Raw genomic sequence first — 14,599 nt, forward strand, 5'->3', positions numbered from 1 at the left:
GCACGCAGTGGTGGTTTTCTTTTTTTCCGCCAGTGTGCGGATGTAGTCTCCCCTTGCATGCATTCAACTGTTCCCTGTTCGGCTGCCCCAGCTGTCCCACGTCGAGTGTGCATGCTGCGAGCCAACTGGTGCGTGCAGTGATGCCGCACGGCCCACGTATCCATCTTCCGATAACAGGCTGCTGTCGGAACATGCGGAGAACACGCCCGCTAAATTTATCCATGCTAATACAGACGCAGTCGGCGTGGCTTCAATTGCGAAACATTTTCCCCTGGATTTTGGACGGAATGAATGAAGAAATATGAGGACAAAGGGAGAAAAACTATTTCTCAGCAACAAACTGGAGGAGAGAAAACTGATAATGTGAACATGAGTACGAACGCTTGCAATACTACCGGTATATGAGCGGCGCCAAAGAACGCCGAATATGTTATTGAGCTCGCAATGCTTAAGTCAATGTTTGGGAGCGTCCACCACTATACAATTATTCTCTGCAATGAATTGCCCATCTGCTAGAAAATAATTAAGAAGTTTTCGATAACATTCCGCCCTGGGAAGGTGGGTGACCGGCGAAACTGTGAACGTCGTGGTAAGAAAACTTGCGGTGAAGGCTTCACTGCCTCACTCACGGTCGCCTTGAAACGACGATCGGAATGGCGTCGTTGTCCCTATACGACCACGATGATCGGTGTACTAGCAACTGGATACGGTCAAATTGATGCACGTACGCCATTGGGTGGTCGGTTGAGCTGGATCGGTGTGGCATCGCAAGTCAAATAGTATCTGCAACACGAAACGCGTGAACTCCTTTTCGCTCCCGTCGCGATCACATTGGAATCACCGACTGCGACCGCAGTGGTACGGTGTCCCAGCAACTACAACGCACGGTCTGAGGACACCCAAGCACTTTTCAAGGGTTCGGAATGTGAAACCATGAATGTCCCATTGGGCTCCCGTGGCGCTTCCGTCTCGCGTTCTTGAATGGCTTTGCAATCTTGCCCCCTGGGACGCCTTGCTTCACAATTCGCCTGAACGCTTTCGAGCGGCTTCGGTCTGTCTCCTACGCGTTGCGCCACAGCTCTTTCTTGCCCCCCTGCAGTGGGAGAGGGGACGACGATGGCGCATGGCGCTGCCTGTTCGCGATCCCTCGATTGGGCGCGTTCTTCCGCTCCCTTACTTTGTACGTAGCTGCGCACTGATCTCGACCGCCACCTTTCGATACCGTGTGCCGGGTTAGAGCGGGGCTATGGAACTGCTCGCGCTTCATGGACACGATCACAGGCCTTGGGAGCTTTATTCGTGATTTTTTTTTTTTTGACGTGGGTAGAGGAATGTATACAAACCTAGTCAGCACCGGTGACAGGCTCATGTATACGATGCCCCTAAAACATGACACTAACGACGACTACTATGGTGGTAAACGAGGGATGGTGATAAAAAAGTGTTGTATACGGCAGTTCCCTAAGTGTAAGGAAGTTTCCATGAACGGGGAACAAAGTCTTGAAAACAAGCTTATATTACACAAAAAGAAATTTCCTGCGCTCAAGAAGGAATAGCATTTCCTCCGATAGCACACACGCGCTCGCACACACACAATCGCACACAACAAGCACATGCACATAAGCGCACGCACGCACGCACATCACGTCATTGATCGTCAAAATAGACTAAGCTAGCACCCGCTAAACTCAGGTAAGGGAAAACTTTCAAATGAAAGTTAGAAGTCATGGGTACACCCTGCCCCTCCACCAGTTTGCCATATATACGTGCTGAGAGTGTCGTACACAGCGCTTCAAATGAGCCTACACATCGAATCGCCCCGCGGCGTGTTGCGTCGCGTTGGGCTCTTTTGTGGTGTTTTTAGCACTATATTATAGTAACCACTAACCTTTGGGTTTTGCAGACGCGCTACCTACCAGGGGCGAGAATGGAGGAAGGGTGCTCGAGGAGAAATGACGCCGGATTTTTTTCTGTTTATATTGGCTCTATTTTTGTCGCGGTGCTGTTGCTTTGTCAGGGTAGGAAATCTCAAACAACCTTCCACTTTAACTTGGGCAGATAATGCTTGTGTCAATCGGTTGAAAGCCCAATAGCTGAGTAGGGCGCGCGCATAGCTCCGACACGCACAGGCGCACATGAACACGGACGCGCAAAACGAAACGGATGAAAGGACGCACATGCATGAGTCATTTCTATTCGACGTTGCCTTGCGACTCATCATCATCATCATCGACATTATAATCGTCGTCATCGTCCTCCTCATCCTCATCATCGGCCTCATACGTCTTCTGCATGACGAAGGCCTCTCCTAATGGAGACCAAATTTTGAAGTGACCCGAGCAAGAACGCACGAGTTAAATCCCACACATGACACGTGCCGCGCTTCCCGTAAATTTTCGGTACAGACAGGAATCAAGGGTACTCGCTCGGGGCTGAGGGCACTGCTGCCCTCTACCAGCGCGATTGCGTTTTTCGCGCAGCGCACCAGGAACGACGGGAAATATTGGAGGACGACGCACTTCGCTCCAAGTTACACTGCCGGGTATTCGCGGAGCCGTCGGAGGACCCGTGCGTTTATAACAGCCGGTAAAAAGCCACCATGCTAAATCCTGCAACACCACCAAATTTGTCTCAGAACAAAACCGTGTTTACGGACCCACCGAATGCATCCGACGCCTCCAAACAGGTCCACCACGGCGAAGGGCGCTTCCAAGGCTGCCTGTTTAGAATCGTTTGGAAGCAGGGGACAACAGCAACAGGGCGTATATAACACGTAGTAGCACTGAAAAAAAAAAAAGAATTGAAATTGTACGGGCTGCTTCAACATTCTTGGCAGCCGGTTCTCAGCGACGCGGGCGACAGTTTGTGAAAATGCACGCCGTCGTGGAGGACCATCTGGGCTCGTGTTTTAGGCACTCGCCGATGCAGCAGACGGGAAACTGGTACGCGAATAGCAAGCAGCTCTCCACGAGGCGCCCGCCGAAACCTTGAGCGTCTAGAAAACCAGCTCGTACACACATACGCAGGGTAAGGATGGAAAGGGGCCCGACCTACCCTTCAGCTTCAAATCTTCCCTGCAGCCCCGCACTGTGGACTTTGTTTACGCTGAGGGGGCACGTCGAAACAAAGCAGCAAGTTTCTCACCCGTCCTTCCGAAGCGTTTGCTGTGCTGCGCATGCAGAAAGGCCAGGAGGAGAAGGGAGTCTAAGCGGCCTTTCGTCCGCCTCATTGGGACGGCGGAAGCGTCATTCAATATTAAAGCAGTTTATGTCTACGGGTCGGCTGCCAGAAGAGGATGGGAGAAGGGCGGGCAAGAACTTTACGCGCGTCCAGAAGAAACATCCTCGTAGTTATTTGAAGAGAAACTTCTTCCGGGTTTAACACATTCCGAACCCTTGCGTCGCTCCGTAGGCTTCCACGCCAAGCACACATGCTTGGGGTGGAAGCTGACGCTGGCGTTTTCTTCTTTGGGGTTCTCTTTGTCATTTTCTTCTCACGGAAGTATTTTTTCCCTTAGTTTCTTTGTTTTTCCCCGTTCGTCTTTCTGTTCTTTATTCCCAGGAGACTGGTGTGGTTGGAGGGTCGGACGCAGTTTCCACACGGTTGCCGTATACTGACTAAGGACTTCGTGGTGAATTGTTAGAGCGAGCCCCCACTTCCAACGACAGCCTTCTCCCCCACTGCTTGGCTTTTCTGTTGCCTCTCCATCGCGTAAGTCTTCTCATCCGTCATGACGACACGTCGTTTATTGTTTTGCCTTGACTGAAGCAGCCTGTGACGTAACCACCCGTAAGAGAAGAAGGTATACACGAAAGGGTGAGTGAGAGAACGTGATGCGAAACACTGAAGCGCGCACCGATAACAGTCGCGCAGACGCACGCACACAAAATATCAAGTGCTCCTTTCGGCTGAAGCCGATAGATGGCGCCAGTGACGCACACCCGTAAGGAATGGCTGCGGGCACGCGCGCGCCGTCTCCGGTCTGAAAAGCGTCGTTCCGTGCGGAGCTCCCGTGCTGCGGCAGGCGGCCGTGCTATCACCGCGACTGCAGTGGGGGCAAACCACCGGGCGGCCGCAGTGAATCGTAGGAAAGCAGCGTTCGCTCGCGGTGCTTATTAGACTTCTGCAGAGCAAAGCCCGTTTCCCTGCATTAAAAAGACACTAAATCCTTAGGTGCATAATCAAACGCGAAATGGGACCGTAGTCGTCGTCGTCGGTGTCAACACGAATGTCGCCAAAATGGGCGCCGCTCTAAAGAATAAAGGAATCGTGTCGCATTTGAGCGCGAGTCGCCAGAGCAGCAGCCAAGTGCTCTAACAGCAGCCAAGCTAACCCGCCACCCTGCCAGAATGGCAGGGTGGCGGGTTAGATTTAGTGCGGCCAGTCTGCTGCCTGCCGAAGTCATTCCTGTCAAAAGGCGAATAAAAAGTAGAAAGAGCCCCAACCAAGATGTAACAGTAAAGAAATGTTTGATAATTGCTAGGCTTCTTTCGCCTTCAAACCATGTAAGCAGACTTAAGCGCGTCAGGAGTTCTTCAACTCTAGAATACGGAGGCCTTGTGAGATTTCTCGCCAACTTACCCAAGTCTGCTGTTTAGGTTGTGGCTAATTAATGCCACTTAGGGAGATAGTGATAGCTTTTTAAATGAGATTGCGGCTATACCTCGGGACAAGGACTCCAGAGTTAGTAGGAGTGGGTGAGACCCTTGGGCTTCTTTTCGCACTATGCTGAGGGATTCTTAAGCTTATATTATCTTCAGTATGTCGCAGCGATCCCCTCGTTGTCCCAAGAAAGGCTGTCGTCTCTAAACAGCGTTGGCTTCCTCCTGACGTTGTCCTTCTGGAGGATGAGCATCGCATCCGGTTTAACGACGTGCCGTTTATTACCGCCCCATGATTTGCGCCAGCAGACGCAATGTACAAGTTTGTAACGCGAAAAGAGCTGTGGTTCTTCATACAGGGTAGCTGGCTACAGCCCTCACCAAACACATCTGCGCAGTTCTCGCGAGGGTCACGCGTTCACTGTGCGAGTTTGGTCTTTTCTTAGTATTGTGTGTTCATCCCCTGGCGCTAATCTCGTTTAAAACAAACGACTGGCGGCGCGTGCCCTTGACCAACAGCCGCGGAACGGTGACGCAAAAGCGGCATTCTCCCGGCGAAGGCTTTGCGACGGAGCTCATGGGGAAACAGGTGGCCGCAAATGAATCCCCGTTGGATTGAGCGGGCGGCACAGCGCGTTCTCATCTGAAAGCCTTTGCGCCCGTCAGCGCTCACAGGAGCGGTGAGGGCGAGCGGAGCGTCATCTGCAATTTTCCAGACCCCCCAATGTGTGCGTGTGTTCGCGCGCGCGCGTGTGCGTTAAGGGGGGAGGGGGGGGAGAGAGATTTCATCAATGAACTTACGACAGTGTGTTGGCGGTTTTAATTGCTTGATAATTCTGGGATGCTGCCAATTTTTAAATATTTGAATATCCGAGCGGTAATAACGTCGGGCGACAACGTTTATCTCGGCAATGACTCTGTGGCTAAGGCGTCGCGCCGCTGAGCACAAGGAAGCGGGTTCGATTCCCGGCCGCGCGTCCGCTTTCCTGATGGAGCCAGAAAGCGAAAACGCCCATGTTTTCGAGATTTCGGGGCTGTTCCCCAGGGGGTCAAAATTAATCCGGAGACCTCCACTACGGCGCGCCTCATCGCTTGTGTAGCCTGGGCACGTTAAAACCTCACAATCAATCAATCAATCAATCAATCAATCAATCAATCAATCAATCAATCAATCAATCAATCAATCAATCAATCAATCAATCAATCAATCAATCAATCAATCAATCAATCAATCAACATTTATCTCGGCTGACTGTATCAACCACCAGCTGCCATTTTGTTCAGCGCCAGCACGGAGCTGTCACCACACATTTCCAATGCGTGCAGACAAGATCCGATGTCCTACCAAACCCGGGGAACCACCGTCAACTGTTATAAGCGTGGTTGAAGTAGCGCCAGTCTCACTGTTCTTTTTTTTTTTTTTTTTTGTGCTTCGACTCCACACCGCACAGCGCTCAATGGCACCGCTTCAGTTGCCGTTTCGGCCTTCTCTGACATGCCTGTGGATATTAAACGTGAGCGAAGGCTAAGGATATAATTTATAGTCCATATAAACGCAACATCAGAAAGCATGCCGTGACCAACTATTGTAGAGACACGGAAAAAAAGAAATGACAGTGCTGAGGACGCGGTTGTAGTGCAAGGATTGCACTCGCATTGTGACTAAGCACCCTCTTGGTCCTGTTGCAACAACCGGCCCAAATTTACACTCCATTTCAACGGTTATGCGTTGGTGACATACCTTGCTGTCACATTTTATATCCTATTTTCGAGGAATAGAAAAATGGGCTAAACAGCAAACCGCGGAGTGAAGGCGTGGGGTGCTGCGGCCTATTCCAGTCATTCCACGAATATTTGAGCTGTGTGCAGAGGCGTCACTAAGCTGCCTTGCGAATCCGAATACTGCTTAATACCGCCGGGGTCAATAGCACTGGTGAAAGGGGGCATGAGGCAAGGGCGTGTAGTCTGTGAACAACAAAAAACGGGCCGAAGCTCTCAGCTGCAGAATATCATCTGCAGCCGTATAGTATTCGTCGCGCTTTTATAACCACGCTGTTATGGCTCGGATCTATCTGATCATAATCATCTCCGACGACAGACCGAGGGTAGGGTAGACCAACAATTTTCAGTGCATAAAAATTCATAAAATTAAAAAACCAAGTTCCTAAGGCCTCTATATTTCGATATAAGACGGCTCTAATGGCGCCTGGAATACGTGTTGCTAGCAATGCGTTTGTGTTTAAACGTGAAGCCAACGTTAGTAAAATCGGTTGAAGCTTGGTTTTCGCAAGCCGGCTTTCCCATAATGTGCGCGGCATCGTGACCCTTATACGCCTCCTCACTTCAGCATACCCTCTCCATTCAGCCACCTGTTCGCCCGTGGCGCTTCATATTTTCATATAAGACGCTCACTTTTTTCAGTCAGAAATTAAACAATATAAGACAAAATTTTAATCCTCCCGCTAAATCGTGTGTTTTGTGATGACAGCGATGATATATATGTATCTAGTGCAGGCACTTAAAACGATTGTTAGTACATTGGCTAGGCCTGCAGCGAATGACGAAACGTGTTTGGTTGCCTAGATAACCGTCCGTTCTCCCAGATGGCGCTACGATAGTGCTCAGGACTGCTGTCCGCGCTCGCTTTGCTTTTGATCGAATTTGTACCTGGCTTACTTTTGTCACGGTTGATACTAATCATTTCGTGAAACATTGGGTATGCTCGACAGACAGGGTCACGTAAGACAATGCCGCCTATGCCAGCAGGCCAGTGTCGTGCGAGACAAGCCCAACGCACCGGACTGCTGTGCAGCTGTGGCCAGCATAGTGCCCGCAGTTCTCACTGGTGCTTCTGTGTTTACGTGTCCCTTCGTAACTTCCATTGCCTACGACGCCATTGTTACTGCTATACAAATATTGCGCGCTATATTTAAGCGCAATTAGCTCGTTCTGCAAGCTTGTAATCCCTGTGTACTTTGCGTTGGATTTTGTCGGCCTAAGCCAATCGTATCGGCTGCCCGTAACAACACGTCATGAGTTCAGTTCGTACGCAAATGAGCTGTATAATGAGTCCCCACTATACAGCTCATGTGCGTTAAAGGTGCTGTCACTGGTATTCCACCGAGGCAATCTTTCGAATGAACCAAACTTACATTTTGTCCTTTTGGCCGGGTGTAGCTTGCTGTTTGTAGGCTGGCTTTCCCACATTTTGTGTTTCGCAATGAAACATGGCCATGTGCGGATAAAGTATGGTTAGAATCCTACTTAGAAACTGACCCTGTGGACGGCAGAGCCGCCGCCAAACAAGAGAGCAGCGCGAAACTCCATGCCGCTACACCCCACGACCCCGGAACACTGCCAGGAGGACTTCCCGGGGGGGGGGGGGGGGGGGGGTCCAAGCCCCCGTACGGGGTGCTCTTACTCAGGACGTGCTCGCGAGGTGGCGGGCATACGTTCCCCGCCCTCTCAAGACACCTGAGAGAAGCCCCCGAGAACTGCGGGGTGGTGGTGGTGAAAAACATTTATTAGGAATATGTACCAATGAGAGATAGGGGCGGCCTTTAGGGCCGAACCTGTACAAACTCTAGGAGGAGTCCCTGGTCCGGGACCCCTTGAGCTTCCGTGGCGGCGCGCGCCCTGGTCACGAGGGCTCTTTGGCCCTCCAAGGTCGAACAGCCAAGCAGGGCAGCCTCCAAGCTCTCACGGGTAGGGGGGTAGGAGGACGTGATTGGGGGGACCAGCGGGTTAGATGGGCATGCCCACACCATGTGGAAAGTATCCGCAAACGTATGATCACAGTGTGGTCATTCCCCAGAGAAGGCTGAATTGAAATGCTTAAGTATCGCCGGGCACAACACCGTGTTAGTGTATAGGCGGAAAGGCCAGCGCTCGTAAGCCTTGGTCAGGCCCGGCGCCGGAGGCGGAAATCGGAGCCTGTTCGATTTGCACATCGCTGTGATGTCGCGGGGAGCTGCTCCTCGTGTCACGCGCTAACAAGGCCAACAATCCAGCACGTGCTGTGGGAGTTCTCGTGGCTCGCGGCGGAGAGAAGAGCCCATCTTCCACCGAACATCAAGACCCTCCAGGAGCGGGCATCACCCAAAACAGACTGTCATGCCCCTGTGGACTTCCGCAGGTACCACGGGGTTACACAGGAGGATGTACACGCCCTCACCTCCTCTGCCGCCTTCCCCATACCGGACTAGACCTTCAGTCGCCCCTTCTGAATAAAGAATTATAATACACCGCCGCCGCCTCTTTCCAACGCTCTTTCCCTAGTCGTGTGCATTCCTCGCCAGGCGCGGCGCCTCTCTCCCCCTCGGAATTTGCAAGGCGCGCTCTCTTCGGCGGCCACCTGTGCGGCGGACCTAGAGCCTGCGCCGTGATTGGCGTAGCCACGGTGTAACAAAACGGCATTGTCTTTGCCCACCAAGCGTGTGTGTCTTAAGTCTGTGACATAGCGCCACTGTCCGTAAGATCGGTCTCTTCGCTGTCTCTATACATTTCTCTACATTTCTCTGACTCTACATGGGGGTTCACACTACGTTCCCATTCGTGCTCCGATAAATGAAACAACATAACGGCAACACAATGGAACCTACACAGAACCCCTATGATGCTTCGCATCCTCCTCATGGTTTTTTTTTCTGTGTACGGCACATGCCAAATCATTTGAACACGCACAGACAAAAAATGAAGGTGTTCAATGTATCACCACCTTTGTGCCACCCATGATGGGAGTAAAACCGTAACACTGCAGTCAACGTAGGAACTGATTCGCTCTTTGCCTGTTTCCAGTTCTTGCAATGCGTGAGCACATTTCAGCAAACGTGACGGTAGCCTATTGTAAACGCGTAACTGCACATCTTTTAATGGACTTCGTTTAGTTAAAGGTGATATTGTTAACTCACGGCGCAACTTCATGTTTTCCATCTTTGAGTTCCCTTTCAGATTTTTGTGTGTGTGTGTGTGTGTGTGTGATGAGCACGCACGAGGATATACGCTGGAAAGTACCGCCCAGATTGCCCAACCTGCAGCCCATCATTTGAGAGAGCAGCAGCAATCGGCACGCAGGCACTACACCAGAGAAAAAAGCTTAGCGATAGGAGGCAGGCCTGGTCATCTCGAGCCTAGAAGACTAGCGCCATCTGGAACACCTGCTCCGCCAAGGTACAGTGGTGCCCCGGACACTAGGGACCCCTTGGCACCGATCAGCGTCAGGAAACGTCCTTTTGTTTCATTAGAAATCAATCAATCAATTAATTCAGTAACTTATTCATTCATTCATTCATTCATTCATTCATTCATTCATTCATTCATTCATTCATTGTTAGATTACAAACGAAGTTCCCTTCTGTGCAGCTTTTGTGTGGGGGCGTGTACTCCGCTCAGTTAACACTTTTTGTTCATATGCAAAAACTGACCCAGGAAGCTGTCCTAAAAAACGACTATAGCCAGATCTTTATCGTGCTTGGTAGCACTTGCTTAGGGTTTTTGGTGTTCTACCAGCATTCCCCTCCCCCACTCCCCTCTGTCTTTTCTCTTTGTCTCCCCTCATCTTCTCTTACCCGTTGTCTATCCTACCAACGCAACAAGTCCTCTCTTTGAGAACTAATAACAGGGAGGCTTCGACAGCGCGGCAGTGCTCGGAGAACGGCGCAAGGAGGAGAAGAAACGCGGAGGGCACGCCTGGCGCCAAACAGCAGCGCCCAATGCTCCCGCTCAGGGGGGCGCCAACAGGTGCTGTTCCTCTGGCGGTCGCGAGTCGCGTAATTTACGACCCTTCCGTCTCTTGACAGCAACGACTCCGACATTTTGCTCTGCTCCGCTTTAATGCTGTTTTATTTTCTTTCTCTTCTCTGTTTTTTTTTTTTTTTTTCGTTCCCTCGTGGTTCTCTGCTCGCTGCAGGTGCGGCCGTACGGCGGTGTACGCCGGCCTTCACAGCGGCTCCGCACTGCGGAGAGTCATCTTCCCCCGGCCGGAAACGGCAGCGTCACATTCTTGCGCCACCTGCTCCCGCCCGCAACCCATTGGAAATGCGTCACCGGGGGTGGGAGGGGGGAAGGATGGAATTAAAGCTGCAACAAAACGACGACAGACCCTGCACTCCGTTGGGAAGGCGGCTGAAAGCAACACCAGGAAAAGAAAACGCGGAAGGGTATCTGAAGGACTTCGCTCAAGGTCACCAGCTGCTGTGTGTCCGAACTTACGACCTGCACGAGTCTTGCATTCTCCATCTTCTGAAGCTACGGGCTGTTCTTTTTCTCTGCTTAATTTATTGTTGACGCAACTGCATTCCTTAAATTGCTGTGAAGGGCGGAATTCGTGCGTTTCATGCCGGTGTCCAAGTGCCCATTTGAAGCGCGCCCTGATTGGCTGAAGGCAGACGACACGGATGTGACGCAAAGTGAGAAAGGAGAGGCTTCAGCTGAAGTGCATGTCAGAAGTTCCGCAACCGGAAGTACTTCACGAATAGAACGGACGCGGGACGAGCGTTTCTTAAACAGAAATAACTCATAATTCAAAACAGGGTGATTGAAAACAAAATGATTGTTTCTGGGGTCCGACGCACCATAGCTACACGTGGGCTACGAGGTGCGCCCTGGTGTAGGGCTCCGGTTCAATTCTGATCGCACGGGAAATCTCGACACACAAGGGGCGTTTTCGCTTTTGGTCTGCATCAAAAAAGCAGCCACCGCGGCCGGGATCGAACACGCGTCTTTGGGCGCCACAACTTCTTAGCCACTGCGCCACCGTGACGGGTCAAAACAAAATGTCCAAGGACACATTAGCATTCTGAAAGGTCGTGAATTCGAAAGCGCGAATGTGCAGTTGCACGTCTGAGGCGCCTTCAACCTCGCGTTCTCGAGGGGCTTTGTAATTTTGGCGCTTGCGACCATTTGCTTTGCGGTCCACCTTAACGCTTCGCAAGACTTCGATCGGCCACCTACGCGTTGCGCAGCTGCTCGTTCCTGCCGCTGTGCAATGGCGAGCGGCGATGGCGAATTTCGCTGCTGCTGTCGGGTGCGTTCGTCTGCTTCTTTCATTTGCTGGCTCGGACAACCACGCCTCGCTACTGCCTAGTTTGAACTCGCCGTTGGGAACGCCTCATCGTATGGAACGCCTCGTGGCATGGAATGCGTTGCGGTATCGAACGCAACCACAGGAGCCGTTTTATAGCGAAGCTGTAAATGTATTATCCCCCAGATTGATTGATTGATTGATTGATTGATTGATTGATTGATTGATTGATTGATTGATTGATTGATTGATTGATTGATTGATTGATTGATTGATTGATTGATTGATTGATTGATTGATTGAAAATATCTGTATTCAAAAGAAAAAAAGGGGCAGAAAAAAGTGGCATCCTAACCCCAGGGTTTCCACTGGCCTCCAGCGCCGCTGTGGCTCGCTACCAGCCATCGCTGCACAGGGTGGCCTCCCATTGCTCCATTGGCGTGTTTGTGAATGGGCACATAGTTGGTGTGAACCGGCATGCCCGCACCGTGTGGTAAGCGTCCGCCCTTTCCCGGCAGTGCGGGCAAAAAAGGAGAATGTAGCGTGGGGTACTAGGAGTGCGGTTTAGCCAGTGTGGGTAGTGTGTCTGACTGTGGTCTCCTGAGAATGTGCTCTTCTTCTTTAGTGAGGCTTTTGTTCGGTGGTGGACAGGTAATTCTGCAAAGTCCCAATATGCTCAAAATATTCGGTGAAGGTTACGCTCACCATGTCCAAGGACGGGGATTGGTACAAGGGGGCCGGGATGAGAAGACCTCGGGCTATGGCATCGGCGGCCTCGTTCCCCTTTTTACCCGTGTGTCCTGGCGTCCATATGGTGAGCGCATTTTCCGGTGGGTGTTTGCAAAGAATTTGGTGAGCGAGTTTGAAGACATTGCCCCGTATAAAGTTTTTGCAAGCCTCTTGCGGATCAGTTAAAATTATTGCCGCGGGGTTGGAAGCGATGGCCAGGGGATGACTGCTCTTCCCCGTGGGTGGCTATTTTTGCCTTTAGGAAAGCCGAGCTTACAACTCTTCTATCCGGTGTCGTAACTGCCGCTACCACCTTTCCCTTTTGAGGTCCGGCGGCGTCCCCATACGGAGTGTTCCGGTTGCTGTCCCATAGTCTCCCCAGGAATCAATCAATATATCGCTCCCGTGTGGAACGCAAACTCGGTGATTAGTGTTCAGCGTATGGAAAAATTCATCACAAATAAAAAAAGGTCATAGGCCCTCCATATTTTCATGTCTTATCGCCCTAAAGAATGGCGTCCTGGCAATGCACATCTGCTTAGAGGCGAATCCGACTTTAAGGGTATCGGGGCAAGCCAGGAGTATTTGTAAGCTGGTTTTTTCACATTATGAGTTGAGCAGTGAAGCATGACAATCTACGGACGGAGTACGGTTACAGCCCCATTTTATGCTCCTTTCCACCACCGCCGCCTCTTTCTCGAGTCGCGCATACTGCTGGCCACGCGCGGCGTCTGTCTCCACCCCCCGCCCCCTCCGTCCGAGATTTTATGCATGTGTGTGTGCGTGCGTGTGTGCGTGCGTGTGTGTGTGTGCGTGCGTGCGTGTGTGTGTGCGCGTGTGCGCGTGTGTCCGTGTGTGTGTGTGTGCGCGCGTGTGCGCGCGTGTGTCCATGTGTCTGTGTGCGTGTGTGCGTGTGTGTGCATGTGTGTGTGCGTGTGTGCGTGTGTGTGTGCGTGTGTGTGTGTGTCTCGCGGCTAGGTGCGACCTGACTGGTGTCCTGACTTGTGGTCGGTGTGTTACATGGCCAGTAAGACGTCTACGACGCAGGCGGGAAATTGGGAGCCCCATCTTTGTCCGCTAGAGCGAAAAAGTAGTCCTTGCAAGCTTCATTCCGGTAATTAGCTAGGAAGTATGCTCAATCGTAAATTACAAACAAACGTGTTCTGTTTCGTGCCCTCCTCGCAGTGCGCCCAGCTTCGCTGGGTTACCTTTTTCACAGAGTGAAAGGGCACTGATTTTTTCTTTTACATACACCGACACCGGACGCGAGATTTACCGCTGAAGGCTTCATTTAAGGCCTCCGCCTTAAATACGTTTGGTTCATTAAAGATAATGTTGGGCCGCATAACAATAATGCCAATTTTATTGCAAACTTCAAACAGACGATCTGGATATTGAAAGAAACATGTGCCGGCGGCGACCCCCAGCCACATTCCGGTGATTTTTCGATGACGTCATAGAATTTTGTTTGTGCGGTCAGCGCCCGTTGAGCTATGCCACCGCCAAGAAACATGACTGGCCGATAGTGGTGTGGTCTCTAGTTCCGTTTAACTGTATCGCTTGCACTTAATTGTGTCACTTGCTTGGTAGATGCTTTAAAGCGAAGCCTTAGTGTCCTCACTGAGGCCGTTGTACGCCAATACGTTATGCGGGAAAGCCAACTGTGTCTGACGATGGTGATGAACGATCGTGGGTGAAGTGGAAGAAAGAAACGCTCTTCGTGGGCGCAGTCGAACCTGGGCCCCTCGCGTTGCGAAGCCGGCGTCTATCCGATTGCTCCATTTCGACATGGTCGAAGCGAACGCCAAGCAGCGGGTGCCGATTCGCGGCGTACACCGCAAGTCCAAACGTCAGGCCTACGAAGTGCACACCCGAGACCTGATGTTGGGTATTACAGAACAGTGTTGCGTTCCTCCAAAGTAGCACAAACTCGCAGTGCGGGAGTGGTCAACCAAAGAATCCATCACGAGAAAGCTTCGCCTTCAACCACCGCCGCCGTCAGACGGAGCGGTGCAGGATGTTTTAGCACCAGCTCTTATCTCGTCGCTCCTGCCCCTGTTACGTCACCACAGCGTGACTATATGCGGGGGTTTTCCGATAGTTCTCGCGTTTGTTTGTTTTGTGTGTGTTTTTTTTTAGAAAAGATACGTTTTTCGTGGTCGGAATGGTCCTGAGGGAGTTACCAAAGGCTAGTTCTTTCAAAGTGAGCTAAGTTTTATTTTGTTTTTGATGGCCCGTCATTAAAGCG

At 51.4% G+C, this 14,599-nt stretch overlaps 1 protein-coding gene across 4 annotated transcripts in view; it reads left to right on the forward strand.

Annotated features, from left to right (window-relative positions):
- LOC144152612 (E3 ubiquitin-protein ligase SHPRH) overlaps nt 1-14,599 on the forward strand; it is a 1,006,539-nt gene that overhangs the window by 489,318 nt on the left and 502,622 nt on the right. For 2 of the 4 annotated variants that reach the window (XM_077683944.1, XM_077683945.1), the window contains exon 2: nt 3,562-3,711. The exons of the other annotated variants lie outside the window; for them this stretch is intronic. The gene's annotated coding sequence lies outside the window, so the exon portion shown is untranslated. The remainder of the gene's footprint in view (nt 1-3,561; nt 3,712-14,599) is intronic. 4 annotated transcript variants of the gene reach the window in all.

Source organism: Haemaphysalis longicornis, unplaced genomic scaffold, assembly GCF_048455015.1.
Source record: "Haemaphysalis longicornis isolate Haplotype H1 unplaced genomic scaffold, Haemaphysalis longicornis Haplotype H1 scaffold_9, whole genome shotgun sequence".
Taxonomy (NCBI): domain Eukaryota; kingdom Metazoa; phylum Arthropoda; class Arachnida; order Ixodida; family Ixodidae; genus Haemaphysalis; species Haemaphysalis longicornis.